Genomic DNA, 18,346 nt, shown 5'->3' with positions numbered 1-18,346 from the left:
CGAATTCCTGTGATCAAGTGGTTCAGGCATTGCACACATGGACGACAAATCTGGCTTTTAACGTGGCGCCGTGGCTTAGCTGGTGAAAGCACCTCCCATCACACTGGTGCCTGCTCATTGTATTGAAAGCTCGTTATTTCTCGCAAGTATTGTGTTGCTGATCGAAAAACTCAGTGTCCTGTTTGAATTGCTGTATATTCTGATTTCACGTTCCGGCTTCATTTTCCTGGTTTAAATCCAATAGTGTATGTTGCTCTATTTAACTACTATTTTAACCTGGAGATTCTTCCCGCAGTTCCACAAGCACTTCTGCTTCTCATCCTCTTATTCTCATTCCTTCATTCCCAGTTTTGTGGAAATTATGTGGTGAGGCAGGAGACACTGCAGCATTCCCGGGGAATGTTGTGGTAATGGCACTGACACCACGGCATGATCACCCTCATTCTCTGCAGTCACCATTCATTTGTTGTACACCAAAAGTAAATGCATCCTTGTTCTTCTTCAGCTGTCATGTAATTATTTTCTTTTTCTGTTGGATGAGGAATTCAACTTTAACTTCAAAAGGGTCTTTAGATTTTGAGGAAGAAATGTCTCCTTGCCTCAGGTCGAAGTGACAGACGCATTACCAGAGAATGTGAGACTACTTCGACCGACTGCAGCCAGGCGTCAGAAAACCTCTCAGCCGTTCGAATCTCAAACTGTCTCGGAATGTCAGGCTTTTGAAGAGCAGAAATGGGAAATGAGGGATATGGACAGCTAGAGTGTCGGAGAATGTGAAAAATGCCTAGGAGGATACAGAGAGAAATATAGAAAAACAGAGACACATATTGAGGTAGACACTGAAGGAAACAATTCTCCATTCGAAGTGACAGCTCGATAACAGAAAGCAAAAGGAAATGTAGCCATTAAAGCATAGCCTTCCACCAGCTCATGAAAATGAAAGTAGCATGACAACTGATTACGTTCTTTTAAGATTGTAAATTCGACGTTTGTAAGCTCAAGTTTGATTTTGATAAATGTCCTGGTACGACAGGTAAGATTATCATTTTCCCAACAGTATAATATAGAAACCAATAACTAACCTGCTTCTGTCTCTCTAAAATGATCTGTTTCTCTCTGCAGCTGTTGCCAGGTGCAGCGGGTTTCTCTTTCAATTCTCGTTTTTAGTTCAGATTTCCAAAACCTGCATCTTTTTGATTTTTGATAACCTGGCACAAAACCAAGCATCACCAGGATCGGACCAGTGGTCAGAAATACTGGTACCGCGATATATTTGCACAATAAAACATTCATTCCCTGTCCGAAAATAGAACTAATGTCATAGCAGTTCTAGTTCCAAATCCTAACTACGAGATTACACTGAATGAAGACAGACGCTCTTGCACTTTTTCTCAATGAAATGACTTTTCCCTTTCATTCCTGATCAGTTTCACTGCAGATTGTTTTCTACTCGTCTTCACGTTTTGCAGAATGGAAAAGCCCATTTGGCCCATGGTGCAGTCTGGTTTAAAGACATTCATCTATTCTATTCCCAGTTTCCAGCTTTGGTCCATAACCTTATGTGTTCTGATGGTTCCAGTGCAAATGGCAATGAGGCTCTCACTTTGATCTTAGATGACACAACAATGGGATTGAAGTTTGACATCGTCACATTGTGTTATTACCCACGCCATGTCTTCCCCAGAAAGAGACACTCAAGGGTGGCAGAGTTCTCAGAATTTGACCAGCTCCTTGTGCTTCACTTCAGCTGTCCGCTCCAACATGCAAGTTCAACTGCTGAAAGGCAGATTTTGGTTAAACCAAAGCCCGTTCGACAGACATTGAGAGACGTTGCTCTGAGCTAGAAATGAAAGTGGATGAAAGAACTGTACATTCGAAAACCCAACCCCTTCCGTTCATGACAGACAACAGGAATGGACTAACACGCTGCATCCTCGCGATTTTAAATGCGAACCGACAATCCCCTAACTCGGCATAAGGCGTGTTAGCAATTCTGTCACTGACGCAAAAACCAGGTTTGGCTGTGACAGTTTCTCTATAGGTAATGTAAACGTCCACATCATAGAAACAGCAATCACAAGGTGAAAAATCAGCAAATATAATCACCAACACTGTTTCACTTGGAATTCCACATTCTTTGAACCGTTACCTTTCGCTGTACTTTCATATTTGAGGATTTTTACATTCCAGACCATGAACTAATTCAGCAAGAAACCACTGGTCATTTCGATCTCGTCATCCGGAATGAGGCGTGTTGAACGATGCCTTTCTTGCTGCCAACACATCAGCACAGCTCAAAACGAGCTCGTGTTTGCATCAGTCTTTACTTAACTTGCTGCAGTATATCTGCTGAACAACATCAGATTATCACAGCATTGCCTTCTTCACATTGAAACCAAGGGTGATAATATGAACAAACTTGGAAACTTGGAGAGAGAAACGCTGCTGAGAAGACGATTATGACGTGAAGAGCAGGCACAGGCGTTTGTACAGGTCAGGTCTCAAATAGTACTGCAGTATCAATGGATATCCCTGCATTCCGAATGAAAACTAAATCCTGGCTGCACCCAGAACACACACACGGATCCTGCCAGAACAATTCAGTGATCGATCAGCATCTGTCTGGAAGAACAATGGCAGCAAATACAAGCGAAAGCTATCACCGCAATTACTCCTCCAAGGATCTCGCGTTTCCCAGTTGAAAATATCTCGCTGTTCCTTGAATGTCACTAGGTCGAAATCCTTGCCTCGCGTCATCATACCTGTACCTCGCTACTGAGGACATCCAGGGTTCTGCGGAGTAACTCAAAATCTCAATCTCTCGGGTAATTAGGGATTGACGGTGCATCACATCCCATTGAGTAAAGACTTTATCCCAATAATACGTTTACTAAAGCTGCAGTTTCTAAGGGAACACTTGCAAGCAGTCGGGAATAAGTTGTGAAGTGGAACGGACGAGGGGAAATTGTGAAAGGCAATGGTGACTGGGAGGCATGAGACAGCAAGTGAGTGAGGAGCTGGCGTTGCAACGTTCAATGTCAGTGTCAGTATTTACTGACCACTATTCACTCTAACTCACACAGTACGCCTGAACAATTCACCACAATGAGCTCATTCCTCTAAGTGTGAGTTTCCCTTTGCGGATATTAACGCGGTTAAAGGTGCCCAAGAGGATGGACAGATCTTCGTTATCCTGTCAGTTTAAACAGGCTAAGTTATCAGTTTAAAACAAATACAAAAAGAGATTGCCTCTTCCGGTGTATTTTCAGTGGAGAATATCCAGCTTTCAAATCTTCTGCATAACTGGAGGTTGTTTTAAATTTTCTCCGAGTATCTGTGAAACAAACAAAACTGAGTCCGATTTCCTGTGTTGAATAGTCAAGTAAATGCACGCATAGTTTTGAATCGTTGAGCTTGGGCAGTCCCTCTGCCTTAGTTAGTGAAAGTTCCCGTCAAAAAAAAGCCGAATATGGGATTAAATCCTGACATCTCAATGTTTATAGGTCTTTCATAAAAAACAGAGTACCCTACTTCCCCTGTGATTCTGGTCGTGGTGGGAATTCAAATCAATGACTGGATCGAGGTTATAGTTTAAAGACAGCTCCTTCGATACCTCTGCAATGCTGCCACACAAACCCCCGCAACCACGTTTTTCAGGATGAGTGTTACAGCATCGCCTCACTTCAGGCACTTTAACACACGCACTTTCACTGGCGAACTTGGCGCAAGTTCGATAATACGTATGAGGATGTTGTAAGGCTTACAGTGTTTGGATCGTAGCTTAAAGTTGATTAGGATGTGAAAATTTTCCCTGGAGCTTGAGTGCTGAGGGATGCACTTACTGAGGTTTATATAAATATGAGGTAGACGGGAGTGTAAATGGTCAATGAATATTTCTTCCCAAGACAGGCAAGTTCAAAACAAGGGAAACACAGGTTTAAGGGGAGAGTGGTAAAATTTAAAAGGGATCTGAAGGATATTTTTTGTTCACAGAAAGTTTTGCATGTTTGGAATGAATTGACTGATTTAGTGGTGGAGTCTGGTACACTCTCAACATTTCAAAGACATATGGATCTTTATACTGACAGGAAAGTTGAAAAAGAATAAACGTGAAATTTGGCAAATAGAGCGGTTGTTTACGGGCTCAGCCCCTCTGAGATGCTGCAGTGGCGATCATCAGTTTGAATAGGCACTCATCACTTGGTCAGTGCGTTGGGCTAGTTTTCTGGAAGATGGTTAGATTAGATTCCCTACAGTATGGAAACAGGCCCTTCCGCGCAACTAGTCCACACTGACCCGACAAAGAGTAACCCACCCAAACCAATTTCCCTCGAAATAATTCACCGATCATAATGGGCAAATTAGCATGTGACATTCACCTGCCCTGCACATCTTTGCAGTCTGGGAAAAAACCTACGCAGACGCAGGGAGAATGTGCAAACTGACGCACAGGAATCAAACGTGGAACACTTGTGCTATGAGGCAGCAGTGCTAACCACTGAGCGACGGTGCCGCCCTAAAAGGGGGTGGAGAACGCAGCTAACAACCCGCAATCTCTCGCATGCAAAGAGAGTACTCTCCCATTTGATATAACTCCCACTGGCTGCTTCGGTTAATACCAGCAACGATTCAATTTTTTTCTGGTCTTAGTCTTCCAGTGACCATTCTTCTTGACACATTCCGAACTTGTCAGTGGGAGATTCTGGCTGTGGAACATAGCTCACAAATCATGTTGCCCGCGCGGCTCTTCAGCGAAACCAAAAACTAACAAACCAGAAACAGAAGCAGAACTGACAAAGAGAGCCTATTTTCAGACACACGGACTCATGAATGCTGTCTGTGAGGCAGAGCGAGTCGTTTGGGTCATGCGCTGCTCACACAAATTGCAGAGAGGCAATTCCAAATGGTGCTTTCAACGTACTGGCGCCTTAGTGCACTAATACTTCCAGAAAAGTTCTCAAGTTACATGAATCAGAACTGACTAACAATGAACCATGAAAAGTGAAGGTTACCAATTACAGTCTCGATTAGATGAGGTTAACAATTGGGCTGATGTCTCCACCGGATCGAGAGGACCAATCACCAGCCTCTCTCATCAGGACAGAAATTAAGGAAATTAGGAAAAGTAATCAAGTTTCATATCGCAATTTCCCCCCTTTTCGCAACAACAGCAGAAAACTGCAAGCAGATTCAATGTAGAACCTAATTTCACATAAACAGGGAAATAAATATCTCCATTCACTTTCAGAGAAACAGTGAAAAATGCAAATTGTCTGGAATTTGAAAGATTGGCGCAGCCTGTTTTTGAGTCGCATATTATGCTGGTGGCCTTTCGAGCTGGAGGGGAACGTGACAACTACAGCACAAGGGGGAAACATGGGCACTGACATGATGGTTGTTTTCTGCTGTGCCACATCACAGCCGGTTTAGAAGAAATGACTGCTTTGTTTTCTGTTCAACTTTAACAAAACTCATTCCTGCAAAACGTTGCCAGCTTAGTCCATTAGCACACGTGGCCCCGCAGGGATGCAAACACAAGCCTTCTTAAGAAGTGGAATCTGAAATCAGAGTCTCAGGTTGCTCAGCCACGCGAGCACACAGGCCAAAACCGGAAACCCAAGAGCATGTAAATGATGATACCCTGCAGCATACTCACAGTAACAGCACCGGTTCTGCAGAATAAGCGGTGGGAAGGAATTGCTCTATCTGAGCGGTCGTGCTTGTTGTTCTCATCAGCAAATCTGGCTTTGAATTTGCTAGCCCATATCTGCCACCATGCGGAAACGGAATGCAATTCCGATTAGTCACTGTGTGAAACTTTGTTCATTTTCTCTCCTCAGATAAAGTGATCACTGGAGATGATGAATTCTGCTCCTGCCAGAAACGCCAACTCTCCTGCTGCTCGGATGAACTGAAAAACTGGTTTAGCACTGGAATCCGAGAATGGCAGAACACGTAGCAAGATTATTCGAAACCCAGAGCCAATAAGAGTTCCAACTTTCCTTTTCTTTCTCCATAATAGTGCCTTATCCAGCAGAGCCATGAGCAACTGCCACCTGGCTGCAAACCGAGATGGAACCCTATGTGGAATCAAGGACATGCGACTCACTTATTGTCGGTAAATCAAACAGTTCTAACTTTCAGGTGTACGAAAAATAGATTCTATCCATATTCAGGGAAGGTCAAAGGCGATCTGAGATGTCTAGGAGGTGGTCACTCTTCGTGATTGCTCTTTGTTCGAGTTGTGAGAAAGTTTCCCGCTTTAGTCGCATTTACGTTTCTTGTTGATGACTGAATCAGACAGAAGGAGTTTCACCAGAGCTGCACTTGACTTACATTCCTCTCCCTCGCTGTCATACTTTCCTGGAACTCTGTGAGAACAAGAAAACAAAATACATACTGCGTCATTCGGCAGCCTGTCTGTGATTTCCTCATTTTCAGTTACAACATGGCTTAGACTTCAGGCCACACGGTAATATTAGTAACAGTATGAAAACAAGAGTCGACAGTTCATCTGTGCCTGTAAATCTTTTCATTCCTGTTGTTGACTGAATGAACTGTATCCGTGTCTGCTGCTTCGAAACTCGAATATGTGAACTGCTCCAAACTATGATTGAGGATTTCTGGTTTTGGTTGACACACGTTGAGAAACGCCAGACAGCGTTCAAATGAAGCGTTCAGAGCACATTTTCGGATGCATTTTACAGAGACTAACATCATGAATCCAGTGTTCGCTGTGACAGACGGTAAGTAATGCTCTCCTTGTTACTGATCCAGGCCAACTTCGCGTGTAAAGCAAATGCGGTACTGTTGTTACAGAAAGGATCAGTGTCGGTAACTGTGTCCTTAAAGTGGACATGATTGAAAAAATAAAGAATAACATGTTCAAATATCAAGGAAATATTGGCTGAAAAGCTGCAGACAATTTTCCCTGCAGCGCCAAGACAGAGGAACATATGTAACGGCACTCTTAAACAGGATGGCCAGCAGTGATATAGACATCACCACACATGAAGGACCACTGCGAATAAAAATTTGAAAATGAAATTCACGCAGCAGGTATTCGGAATTATATTATTTTCACCGCTACAGTAGTATTGGGCGAGTAAATTCAAAACAAGGTTTGCTGAGAATGCATTAAAATCCCATCGATCATCATATGAAAGACTGTCGCCCGGAAAGAGGGAACAACAATGTATCTTCTAAGCTTTTTACTGGGCCACTTTCGCACAAAGTGATATTGCTACTCTCCTGAAAAGATCAGGGCCCGCAGCATGCACTCTTAGAAATGATGACCATCAGTGCTGGAAACTCCCTGCATATTCAGAACAAGGAAGAATACATATCGAATAATAGCGTAGATGGCAATAAATTGCACTTCTATTCCCTTTCATCACAACAGCTGGAATGTGTGGGGATATACAGAGTAAGGTTTACTGACCAGGTCAGAAAGCAATTAACTCCACATATCTTGACACACAAGCCTATCTTTCTTTCTGTCCGATTTTGTTGAAGCGTCGATCCTTCGCGTAGGAGATGAAGATGATTACTGTTCCCCCGCAGGATCACAGTGTGGCCAGAGACCTGATCGAGCTGCTCACAACAGTTCGTGTTTGCCGAGAATCACTGAAATTGAGATTGATGACACATTGACACGGTATAACAGCTGCCAACACATGTGGAGGGTTTTGCGACCGATTAGGACCCACTCTGCGAAAAAGACTGGATCCTAAGACTGGGGAGTAAGTGTTCAGGGAGAGGACTGGAGAATGGGGTTAAGAATGATATAAGGCAGAATCGAATGGCGGAGCAGACTAGATATTCTGAAAGCGCTAACCGTCCTCCTATGTCTTCCAATCTCTGGCCATCTGGTATCTAAGGAAATAGAAACAGAGTTATTTGTTCAGTTGGAAGTCCTGGGCAAAGTGAGAGATAGAACAAGCATGATACAATTTCAGAGACTGGTAAAATGTTTGGAGAGGAAGCAATAAAAGAGAAGCTGAATATAAAGTTTGAAGTCAGGACATATTCAGTAAAAAGGAAGTTTGTAGAAAGGCAGAGGGAGATGGAGATGGAAGAAGAAGTGTCACCAGTCCCGAAATCTCATTCGGTTTTCATTTTCATGATGCGACCGGACCTGCAGAGATTTTCCAGCAATTTCATTTGTTGATTCTGGAACAGAAGATGGGAGTGATCCTGAACCAATCAGCTCTCTCATGTTTTGGGAATATTTGACTTACCCGTTCGATTAGATCACGTCTGTCCCACACCGAAACCTCAGAATCCTTCCCCACCCCCACCCACGTTACTGGAAATAAACTGTTCATTATATAAACTTATATGAGCACACAACAAGAACATTTGCAAAATGTACAGGGAGATCTCCGTTCCGTTCCATCAGCACATTCTGAATCAATTATTTTTTATTCAGGACCAATGAGACATTGAGCCGTCTCTGTCAGACCACTAACAAATGGCCATTCGCGTCCTGTGTCTTTGAACACTTTTGTTGGTGCACGGATGAAGTGGAATCTCATGTTTTGAAATGGACATCATTCATAGTATTTTCAGCTGCACTGATAAAGTTGTATCTGGCGCTTCCAGTAAAGTGCACACAGTTTTCACTCAGTAACCGACATGTGATCAAAGCAGGAGGACATATTTGTCAGCTTGCAATTCTGCATGTGGAACGACGAGCTGGAACTCTATCAAACAGTGAAAACTACTATTATGGGGCTTGGACGCATGACTCTCTGATTAAACAACTCACATTGCAACGAACTGAGATATCCACGCTTGGGACACGATAAATTAGTTTGCTATTTCATTCTGAGCATAATTCACCTGGCACAGCAATTTGCAAAGATCCAGCTCATTCCTCCCAATCACAAATAAAATAATTCACATCTTTCACTTTTGTTATTTCTTCAAAACATTACAATCTATTTAACACTTGTCCCGGCTTTTAAGATTCAACCCGAATATTTTCATATGAACTGATTTCCAGTCACTCTGGCAGAGAGTAAATCAGTCGGAAAATTACCTTAGGAAACCCAATCATTTATGTTTACAGTATAGGGAATTTCCCATCTGCTGACGAGACAGAGTTCTCACAATCAACATTTTCTTTGTTCTTCCTGCCTAAAACGTTTACCACTTCTTACTTTCAAGACAGGACTTTTGTTTATAACATGTTCCAAGAACAGGAACAACCTTCCAATCTCCTGATGCCGTTTCCAATTTAAAATGGAAATTTTATTCCTTTCCAACGGGAAGAGTAGTTAATGAGAAAGGAGTTTCCACGAGCTGTATCCCAGGGTTTGGTAGGAAGCCCTGATTGCAGCTGAAGTGGCAGCTTTCAGTCGGCATCGGGGGATTGGAGAACATGGTGTCGTACTCTGCTGCGTGTAAACGCCTTGCTCCCTGTCGACTCGGGGTGAATCATGGGTGAGTTTTCGGAACAACACTGCCTTCCAGTCTCTGGCCATCTGCTATCTAAGGAAATAGAAACAGAGTTATTTGTTCAGTTCGAAGTCCTGGGCAATGTGAAAGATGGAACAGTTCTAATACAAAATTGGAGACTTGGAAACTGGTTGGAGAGGAAGTAATAAAAGAGAAGCTGAATATAAAGTTGGAAGTCAGGAGACATTCAATAAAAAGGAAGAGTGTGCAAAAGTAGGTGGAGATGGACATGGAAAAGAAGTGTCACTAGTCCCAAAGTCTTAAATCGATTTTTATTTCCAAGATGCCACGAGACCTGCTGAGATTTTCCAGTAATTTCATTTGTTGGTTTAGAAACAGAAGATGGTAGTGATCCTGGACCAAACAGTTCTCCCGTGCGCTGGGGATATTTGACTTACTGTGTCTATGTCCCACACTGAAACCTCACGGTCCTGCCGCACCTCCACTCTCGTTACTGACAATATACTATTCATTACGTTAAACGCAAGAAGAACAATTGCGAAACGTTGAGGGAGAGTTCTCTTCTGTTTTCATCAGAACAATCTGAATCACTGAAAATTGGTTCAAGACATGTGACATGTCTCTGTCAGACCCCTAGCAAGTGGCCATTCGCTTTCCGTGCTTTTGAACACTTTGGGTGGTGCACGGTTGGTTTGGAACCTCACGTTTTGAAATGGACATCATTCATTGTATTTTCGGCTGCACTGATAAAGTTGTCTCTGGCGCCTCCAGTAAAATGGAAACAATGTTCACTCAGAAACCGACGTGTGATCAAAAGCAGGCGGACAGATGTGTCAATGAAAGCAGCAAGAACATACCCCTGTGAAGTGTTGCAATACTGCACTTGGAACGAAGAGCCGGAATTGTAATAAGCGGTGAAAGCGCCCATTGTGAGGCTTGCACACACCACCCTCAGATTAAGCATCTCACACTGCACCGACTGAGCTAACCTAGCACGGTGCACTGTGGATTAGTTTGCTATTATATTGCGAGCATAATTCATCTGCAATTTGTTAGGATCCAGTTCATTCCTCCTAATCACAAAAATATCATTCACACCTTTCACTTCAGTTATTCCTTCAAAGCATTACAACCGATTTAACACTTGTCCCGGGATTTAAGGTTCAACCGTAATAATTTTACCCGTAATATGTTTATCCTCACCATTATATCGCTGATGTGATTTCCAATCACTCTGACAGACAGTAAATCCGTCGGGAAATTACATAAGGAAACCCAATCATTTCCGTTTACAGTGTTGGGCATTTCCCATCTGCTGACGAGACAGAGTCGTCTCAATCAACACTTTCTTTGTCCTTTCTACCTAAAACCTTGACCACTTCTTATTGTCAAGTCAGGATTTTTATTTATAACACGTTCCAAGAACTGGATCAACATTCCAATGCCCTGAAGCCCTTTCCAATTTAAAGTGAAAGTTTTGCTCCTTTCACACGGAAAGAGCTGTTACTAAGGAAGGAGTTTCCACGAGTTGTTTCCCATGGCTTGGCAGAAAGTCGCTGATTGAAGCTGCAGTGGCCGCTTTCTGTTGGCATCGGGAGCTTGGAGAAAGTGATGTCGTATTCTTACGCGTGTAAACGTCTCACTCCCTGCGGACTTGGGGTGAATCATGGATGAGTTTTATCGGTTACAATGTCAATATATGGTCGGGGTAAATGGTTGTGCTGAAATATTTGAGGCTTATTCCCTGGGTGGGCTCGAACCACCAACATTTCACCCAACTGCGCTGACCATTTGAGATACAGAAACTGGCAACGCAGATATCCTAAAGCAAAGTTATCGACGGGATATGAGGATACGTCGGACAGCAGGAATTTGCGTTGTTTTCAGAGACGGCCGCTGATTTTATCACCGAGAGGGTAAGCATACTGAGGAGCTGCAAATACTCAAACTAAAAGGAATCCACAAATGCGCAGTTCTCTCACATACATCTCCACATAGTAGCGCACTTACGATTTTGGTATTTGAAGCCACGATTCGATAGATACTGAAGCTTCAAAATCCAGCATATTAGACCGCTCGACCACGCTACCACACAAAATCCAAGACTCAGATTTGTTATGACTAGTGTTTCAGCATCGATTCACTTCAGACACATAGAACTCGCAAATTTTGTAACGAAATTGGCGTAATTTAAGAAGGAAGACGAATGAAAATGCACAGACAAGGAACAGGCCCTTCATCCATTCAAGCCTGAGCTGATCCAAATCTACTGTTTAAACCTGTCACCCAATTCTAAGCATCTGTATCCCTCTGCTTCCCACCTACTCATGCATCTATCCAGACGGATCTTAAATGCATCTACCGTGATTACCTCTCCCGTCTCTGCTGGGAACGCATTCCAGACACTCACCACGCGCTGTGCCAAGTAGTTGCCGCGTGTATCCCTCTTAAACATTTCACCTCTCACCTTGAAAGCGTGACCTCTCGGTAGTTAATCCTTCAACCTGGGAAATAAAACTTTTCTCTATCGACGCTGTTTGTACCCTTCATGATTTTGTAAACCTCAAAACGGTCCGCCTCAAACTCCTTTTTTCGAATGAAAACAAACCTAACCTACGCAACCTCTCTTCCTAGATTGCACCTTACATACGAGGCAACATCCGCTTAAACCTTTTACGTGCCCTCTCCTAAGCGTCCACATCCTTTTGGTAATGTGGCGGCAGAAATTTACACAGTATTCTAAGTGTGGCCAGACCAATGTATTGTTCAATTTCAACATGACTTTCCAGCCATTCTATTCAATACCCCATCCAATGAAGCCAAACATACTATATGACTGCTTGACCACTCTATCCACCTGTGCAGCAAGCTTCAGTGTATAATGGACCTGTACTCACAGATCTCTCTGTCCATCAATATTTTTTCCACAAAGCTCTTCCGTTCATTGTATAACCCCATCTAGAATTAGACTAACCAAAATATCTCACCTCACATTTGTCTGTTTTGAACTCCAGCTGCCACTTTTACGCCCAATTTTCAGTATATCAATATCCTCCTGTACTCTTTAACGGTCACTTATACTTTCTGCTAGTCCAGAAATCTTCGTGTCATCTGCAAACTTTCTGATCATTCCAACAGTGCTGTCTTCCAGATCATTTATGTATATCACAATCAAAAGTGGCCTCAACACTGACCCCTGTGGAGCACTACTGCTCATCTTTCTCCATTTCCCGAAACTCATTCAACTGCCACTCCCTGTCTCCTATTGCACAACTAATTAATTATCCACTTGTCTAGAACACGCTGCACACCATGTTACTTTACGTTCTGTATTTGGTTACCTTATCTAACTCCTTCCTATAGTGCATGTATGTGACATCAACAACCTTTGCTTCATCTATCAACTTGGGCACTTCCCTGAAAAACTCTATGCCTCTCACTGATATGCACATTATTTTGTAAATATGAATAATCCTATCCCTCAGTACCTTCTGCAGCAACTTTCCCAACACTGATGTTAGGCCCATTGTTCTGTAGTTATCCAGAATATCCCTATATACTTCTTGTACAGGGGACAATATGAGCAACTTTCCAGTCAGCCAGAACCTCACCTGTGCTGAAGCATGCCACGAAGATATCTGCCAGTGCCCCAACTATTTCCTCTCTGACCTCAATCAGGAACCAGGGATAGATCCCATCCGTTCCTGGGGATTTGTCCACATTAATTACCACTAGCCTGCCCAACACAGCTTCCCTTCTTATGTCACCATGATCCAGACTAATCAAATGTCTAACTCTAGACTCAACATTCACCATGTTCCTCTCCTCAGTGACCACTGATGCAAAATAAACATTCAGAATCATACCCAATCTCTCAGATTCGACATACAGCCTTCGTTCATTTTCCGTTAGTGGAACAATCCTTTCTCTGGTTACCCGTTTACTTCTTATATATGAATAATAGACTTTAGGATTCTCCTCAATTGTGCTAGCGTGAAGTTGTTTCATGACCCCTTTTAACCCCCTTCATTCCTCGTTTCAGACTTGTCCTACTCTTCTCATGTTCCTCCAGGGACCATTATGTTCTTGGCTGCCGAGGCGTTATGCATGCTTGCCTTTTCCTCATGGCGAGTCGTGCAATTGTCCTGTCATCAACAGTTCACGAATATTGCCTTTCGAATCATTTGCCTTCAACGGGACATGCCTACCCTGCACTATATTTAACCTATCTTTGAAAGCCTGCCACGTATGAAATGTGGACCTTCCTACAAAAAGCTGTTTCCAATCCACATTTCCGACCTCCTGCATAATTTTGATATAATTAGCTTTGTCCCAGGATAGTACTCTTTCCTCATGACCACTCTGATCTTTGTCAATGAATATTCTAACACTTACAGAATATTGGACACTTCCCAAAGAAATCACTCACAGCAACTGTTATCACCAGGCCTGGCTTATTCCCCAATATCAGATCCAATATGGCCTATTCCCTCGTCGCACTATTGATATACCACTCCAGAAAACCCACCTGGAGGCTTCCTACAAATGGTATCCCATCCAGACCTCTGACGCTAAGAGTATCCCGGACAATGTTGGGAAAACAGAAATCTTCAATCAACACTAAATAATTGCCTCTACGTCTTTCCATGATCTGTTTAACTATGTTTTTCTTACACCTCACGCTCACTGTAATACAGCCCCAAAAATCTAACCTCACCCTTCTTATTTCACTGCTCCATCCATAGTGTCTCACGACCCAAGCCTTACATGGTGTCCTCCTTTCGCACAGCCATGATATCATCTCTGACCAGCAATGCAACTCCTTCTCCTTTTTCTTCCCTCCCTGTCCCATCTGAAGCATCTATACCCTAGAACATTTGGTTGCCAACCATGCCCTTCCTTCAACTAAATCTCTGTGATCGCAATAACGTCATATTCCCCGGCATCAACCTAAACCCTAAGTTCATCTGTCTATACTCCATGCATTAAGTTGGTGCATTTCAGGCCACCAGTTCTTTTGCATTCATCTGCTCTCTGCCTAATCTTCCCATTATTAATGTTATCTTCCTGATTCTTAGCGTTTCCAGTTTCCACCGCACTGCCGATTTGTTTAATCTTGTGGTTCCCAGCCCCCTGCCACAACAGTATAAAACCTCCCCAACAGCAGTCGCAACAACTCCCGAAAGGACATTCGTTCCCGTCTGGTTCAGATGTAGATCGTCAAATTTCTTATAGTCCCACATTGTCCAGAACTGGTCCAACGAATCTGAAACCCACCCTGCAGCACCATTCTTCAAGTCACGTGTTCATCGTGCCTTTTTTTATTCATTTCTCCGCTGGCAGTCACACGGCACCGGCATTAATCGCGAGATTACTACCTTTGAGGTCCTCCTTTTTAATTTCTCTCCTGGCTCCCTGAATTCTCCCTGCAGGTCCTCATCTCATGCCTGTATGCACATTGACAACTGGCTGTTCACGATCCCCTTTTCGAATGCTCTCCAGCCGATGAGCGACATCCCTGGCCTGAGCACCTGGGAGGCAACATAACTCTCCAGAATTGCTGATGCTCCACAGTGAGTCCACCCGCAGCTCCAGAGTGACCACGCGGTCAAGCAAGTGCTGCAGCTGGACACACTTCTTTCAAGTGCACGTTTAGAAAACCTTTACAAGGATTTGAAAGGTTTGCACTGCTTGGACATGAGAACGAAACTGAATAGGCTTCGTCAGATTCCCAGGAGCTTCAGGGCTTAGATATGGCCTCTCAGAAGCTTATAAAATCATGAGGAAGACAGACAAAGTAAATAGTCAGGGAGCACTTTTTCACAAGACACGCGAGTTCAAATCTACATTGCAAACATTTAATGTGAGAGAGGAAAAATTTAAAATGGATGTGAGGGACACATGTTTTTCACACAGAACTTTTCTGTGTGTGGAATGAATTGCCACATTTAGTGGCAGAGTCTGGTGCACTCAGAACATTTCAAAGGCATCTGAATGGGTGTATAGACAGAAGACCCCGGAGAGATAAGGCACAAATATTGTGAGATATGTATGGATTACTTTCGGTTATGTGTTTAGCAAGGGCAAGTTGGCTCGCGGGATTTGTTTCCATGCTCGACAACTCTGAGATGCTCCAGCCATCGGCAACGGTTTGAATACACCATTTGCAAAAAAAACGCATGATGTTTGTTACTCAGTCAGCGAGTTTGTCTATTTTGTTCGGAGGGTGGATGGGCCCAATCGATCCAGAGATGAAGGTTTTCCGGATATTTGCTGCCAATGACCATTCTTCTTGACACTTTCCCAAGTTCGCCATCAAAGATTTTGGCTGAAGAAAAATACCTCACATATCGCATTACCCATTTTCCTCTCCAGCGAATCCAAAACCTGACAGCTCTTAACGTGGAACAGAATCAGAACTGAAAAGGCAGTACCATGATCAGACTCACCGAAGCTTACGTGCTGTCTGTGATGCACTGTGAGTCGTCTCTGACATGAACCGCTCGCACAAGTAACAGCGAGGCAATTCCAAACCTACTGGAGATTTAGTTTATTGCCAAGTCCCAGAAAGTGCTCAAGTATCATAAAACAAAACAGAACAACAACGAACCAATAAGAGTGAACATTTCCAATTGTATCCATGATTAAATTAGGCCATCAATGCCCCGGTGATCACCTTTCTCCATCACCAGGACAGTAATGAAGGAAATGAAAGTATAGCAACGTCTCACATCGCGATTGCCCACCTTTTCACCACAGAATCAAATAACGTCGAACAGATTCAATGCAGGATCTTCTTTCGAAATAACGGTGAGATAACTATGTCTATTCACTTTCAGAATAAACGGGGAACAACACAAGTTGTCTGGAATATGAATAACCAACATAGACTACTTGGGTTACAGATTCTACTGATGCACAGACTTTCATATGAAAAGGCACCTTGGGTGATTGCCCTGCACCCAGAAATCTTCTGACTGCCTTCTGTTTGCCCTGTCACATTAACCTTGTGCTGCTCTAATCGAATTTGTAGTTCTTGCCATTTGTCCGTATTGCTACTAGGGATAGCTGGTCGTGGCAACTCGTGACTGCCACACAAATTCTTGGCCAAAGTAGGATTGTCCCGCAACGTGATTCGCAGTGCACGAACTTCGCAACGAGGATATGCCACGCGGCAAGTTACAAAGCACGCTTCCATTTATTAAAGTCAGTTTCTGGGAACTGACAACCAGTTTCCTCCTTACACTCGGAATTATGACAACACATAAACCAACAGCCTCTCTCAGAGACAAGCGACCAATGCCCATCTTGTGCCGGACAAACGTAGTTGACAAGATTGCACGCAGGGACTGCACAGAAAACTACAGAGGAGAAGCAGACAGACGACCATCGAGCTGCATTCATGCAGTTCAGTTACCCGATAAACCCCATGCACAGCTGTTCCTTGTAGGTACACACAGGGCACTGAGTCTCTCTGACTCCGGGACTTGGGACCCGGATTATATGACCGTCTGCAGCACTGGTTACTTCCTTGTGTGAGGTAACTCACGATGGAACATATGTAAAACACGATAGCTCATTGAGAAAATAGTACCCAAGAGACGTATTTCTGTTGTGTTTCTGGTCCTGTTCCTGACATGACATCCAACATTGTACTTATTGCGTGCTTCCTGACGATTCGGTGGATGCTTCCGTGATTGCATTGTGTGCAGTAATCTGCGTTTTAGCTGCAATTAGGTGCGTTTGAAACCCAGGATCACCTACCTCTATGCTGTTTTCTTCTTCACACGCGCAATTGCAACACAGTAAACGATCAATTAATATTGGAAAATGACATATACAGGCGTGTGAAAAGCCCAGTTTCCGTGGCAATTATGCAATGGTTAGAGATTACATTGATTCAGGAGATAAGGATGGAACATGTGTTTGGGTAGAGATGAGGAACATTGAGGAAAGAGGAAACCAGCCGGTGTAGCTTACAAGAACAATAACAGTAACCACAGTGTGAAAAAAAAATACAGGAAAAATACCGCCTGTGAATGCTAAAAGAAGGCAAGAATTATGGGAGACATTCATTTCCCTTCTTCCACTCCCGTTTCAATTGTAAAGAAACTTTGAAGAAAAACAATCGAAAAGTCATATATGCAACATCGAACAACGTGCGTCATACCTTGGCCATTGATTACCGTAGATTAGAATACTTACAATATGGAAACAGGTCCTTCTGCCCAGCAACTCCACACCGACCCGCCCCAGCCCAAATGCATTCCTCTCCATTCACCACGTCAATTTAGCACGGCCATTTCACCTAACCGGTACATTTTGGGCTATGGGAGAAAACCAGAGCAAGTGCACGCAGCCACGGGGAGAATGTGCAAACTCCACACATTCAGTTGCATGAGGCGGGAATTGACCCTGACTCTGTGGTATTGTGTAACAGCAGCGCTCACGATGGTGTCAGCGTTAGATGGGACTTATTTGCCGTCTTTTATTGGGAAAAATCTATTTCATTGTGAGCATCTGGAAAGACCAGCTCCTTCGCCAGAAAAAGAAATGAATATGTCTCTAACCTTGGATTGTTTCATGCCCAAGAAGACTCAGATCAATACCTCTCTTGATCAGCTCTGCTGATCATGTTTGCAAAGAGATCTAGCAAATTGCCAAAGTGGGATTGTCCTTTCAATCAATAATTTTGACTCAGTTTGGCTGCAAATATCTTTTCCTAAATTTGTGTTTTTCTTCCTTTACATTGGTGTCTCGCACCTGACAATTGACAGCAGAGGTGGGAGAGGAGAACGGAAGCATTGATCTCATCAAGTCAACGGCAGCTTACAATGATTTGGTCAATGCTCAAGCCACCCATGCTGTCGGTAGTCATGGCTGAGTGGTTAAGGCGATAGACTAGAAATTCATTGGGGTTTCC

The sequence above is a fragment of the Chiloscyllium plagiosum genome, unplaced genomic scaffold (assembly GCF_037043375.1).
Source record: "Chiloscyllium plagiosum isolate Xiang-an unplaced genomic scaffold, Cpla_swu_hap1 HiC_scaffold_47, whole genome shotgun sequence".
Taxonomy (NCBI): domain Eukaryota; kingdom Metazoa; phylum Chordata; class Chondrichthyes; order Orectolobiformes; family Hemiscylliidae; genus Chiloscyllium; species Chiloscyllium plagiosum.
The sequence above is the reverse complement of the archived record's forward strand: the minus strand, read 5'-3'. Positions refer to the sequence as shown.